Source organism: Condylura cristata, unplaced genomic scaffold (genome assembly GCF_000260355.1).
Source record: "Condylura cristata isolate star-nosed mole 26May11 unplaced genomic scaffold, ConCri1.0 scaffold00001, whole genome shotgun sequence".
Taxonomy (NCBI): Eukaryota; Metazoa; Chordata; class Mammalia; order Eulipotyphla; family Talpidae; genus Condylura; species Condylura cristata.
Window position 1 is genome coordinate 10,237,179 of NW_004567102.1, and position 2,852 is coordinate 10,240,030.

Sequence of the window (2,852 nt, forward strand, 5' to 3'; positions counted from 1 at the left end):
TTTTCATTGTTGCTGTTGAGAACACTCTCAGCTCATGTATCCTAGGGTGGGTCCAGGAATCCTAGGAGATCGTCTTAGGATTCTCCTTACCACTCTCAAAATTAAATGTGAAGTGCTATCAAGTCTGGGAAGACTATTCACGTACTTACTCCTAGCAACCTCTCCCCTCAGACATTTAGACATTTTTACATTCCCTTAAAAAACACACACAAGTATGTTCCACCTGTTCCAATGCTCTTCCACAGACATTTTTAGGAACTTCTCCTTTATTTCCTCTAGTCTCTGTTCAGAGACAGCCCTTTACTGACCCCATCAAAATAGAAATAACCCACCCAGTCTACTTGGTTTATATCCTCTCATCTTACTTTAATTTTCTGCACAGCATTTGTTACCACCTGACATATGTACATATATGTATCTGTTTACATATTTATAGCCCGTGTCCATTCAAGGTAAGCTCAGTAAGGGCATTCATCTTTTATTCACTCTTCCATTTCCTGTGTCTAGAATAAGGAGTAGCACATTGTAGGTACTCAATAAATATTTGTGGAATGAATGATTGTATGTGTGTGTGTGTTTTTAAAAACTTATTTATTTATGCATACAGAGCTGGGGTACAGGCCAGAGGTGCAGGGGCGGTGAGAAGATTCACCAGAGACAGAGTAGGGAACAGAACAGGCCGACTGAGGACGTAAACTGCTGAGGGGAGCAGCCGGTGGGTAAGGCAAGGTCTGCAGTGCCATGTGGGTCACCTCCGGGGCAGGCAGGGATCAAACTTATGCTGAAGTGGCTTTAGCTTCTTAGTGCTGTGCTTTAACACACTGTAGCACCAGGGAGGGCCCTGGATGTGTTTTTATTCCTACTGAGAAGTTTGAAAATTGAAAGGTCATTTCAGAGCACAAAATGGATGAGACTTTCTCCCAGTATTTTTCTTTACAATTCAAATTTTTTTAATTTAGAAAACTTTCATGAGAACAATTTAAACACAAAGTAAGTAAAGAAAAAAGTAACAAAACTCAAGAAAAAGTAATGAAGTACAAAACACTAGACATTAGATAGAAAAGAAAAGTTGTTTTTCAACAAAATTGATACAACTGATAAACCATTAGCCAGACGAATCAGGAAAAAGAAAAGACATGAATTACCAATATTAAGATATGAAGATAATGACTTTATTATGGATTTATGTATGTTAAGGCAATATAGAATGTTATTAAGAGAATAGAGTGAATGGATTTGCTCCGATAGTTTCCATAACTTAGGTGAAATAAACAATTTCCTTGAAAGGCACAAACAACAGATATTTACTCAAGAAGATATATAAAACCTGAATAGATCTATATCATTAAAAAAATAACACCTGGATTTATATTAAAAGCTTTCCCATAAAGAAAACTCAGGCCCAGGTGACTTTATGATGAATATTGACAAACATTTAGGGAAAAAAATAATGCTAATTCTGCACAAACATTTCTAGAAAATGATAGAAGAGGGACTATTTTCCAACTAATTTTATGAGGTCAATGTTATATTGATACCCAAACCATAGATATTAGGAAAGAATAAAGCTACAGACCAATATTACTTAGGCATGTTTATACAAAATTCTCCACATTTCTGTAAATCGTATCTCCCACTCTAGTGCTATAGCTGTATCTACAACTATATTTACATCTCTACTAACACATCACAACCAAGTGGGATTTGTTCTAGGAATGCAAGGTTGGAAATGCTGAAATCAGTGCATCTAATTCATCATATTATCAAATCAGAAAAGAAAAAATTGATTATCTAAATGGATTCAGGAGAAGCATGTGAAGTGTCAGGACCACCATGGCTCAGGAAGCAGTGATTGGGTGGTGCTAGCTGCAGTGACCCAGTGACAGCTCTAAAGCTATGAGCTTTTGACAAGTTTGTACCATGTGTGAGCATAATAAGCTGTCTGTGCTTGGATCAGAAGGCATCAGAACATCTGCTCTGACTATAGATTGTTCAAGGAGGTTTTTTTTGTTGAAAAATATGATCCGACTAGAGAAGATTCCCATAGAAAGCCAGTAGAAGTCGTTGCATAACAAGGTGTACTTGAAATCGTGGATGGCGCAGGAACAGAGTAATTTCAGCAATGAAGGATTTGTACATGAAAGATGGACAACACTCTGCTTTAATTTATTCCATCTAGCACAGTCCTCGCTGAAAGATATACAAGCTCTGAGAGATTTTTTTTTGAGTTAAAGGCACTGATGCTGTATCAATGATTCTGGTTGGTAATAAGTATGACGCAGAAGATGAAGGAGTTGGAAAGAAACTTGGTCAAAATCTAGCAAGACAATGGAATAACTATGCGCTCTTTGAATTCTCTGCAAAATAAAAAATGAATGCTAATGAGATCTTTTATGACCTAGCTCCAAAAATTAACAGAAAAACGCCAATGCCGGAGAAGGTGACAAAGTCAGTCAGTTGCTTAAATATGCTAAATGCACTGTAGTTCTGAGTCAGGTCTGAAGAACAATTGCTTAATTCATCAGTGCCTGCATTCCACCATTGATAAACCTTCGACATTTTAAGTGGACTCTCCTGTGCACCCTTTAAGAGGTGGATGAAAGCTACTGCCTTGGTTTGCCTCTGCGTTAATCTTTTTCCAGGATCACAAGAGACATTTTAACTTATGTAACAGTCCTGGAGTATGCAGTTGGTAAAACCAGAGGCTATGCTACAGTGTTATTGCTCAGAGACATTTCTCATCCACCAGTGCTGGACATGTATGAAGATGGTGGACTGTATACTTTTACAACCCCCACACTTAGTATTGAAGAGTACAAAAAATGTAAGTCCTAAACACACTGCTATTTTAC

At 37.5% G+C, this 2,852-nt stretch overlaps 1 pseudogene; it reads left to right on the forward strand.

Annotated features, from left to right (window-relative positions):
* Window positions 1–1,920: 1,920 nt before the first annotated feature.
* LOC101626689 lies at window positions 1,921–2,485 on the forward strand (annotated as a pseudogene).
* The last annotated feature ends 367 nt before the right edge of the window (window positions 2,486–2,852 follow it).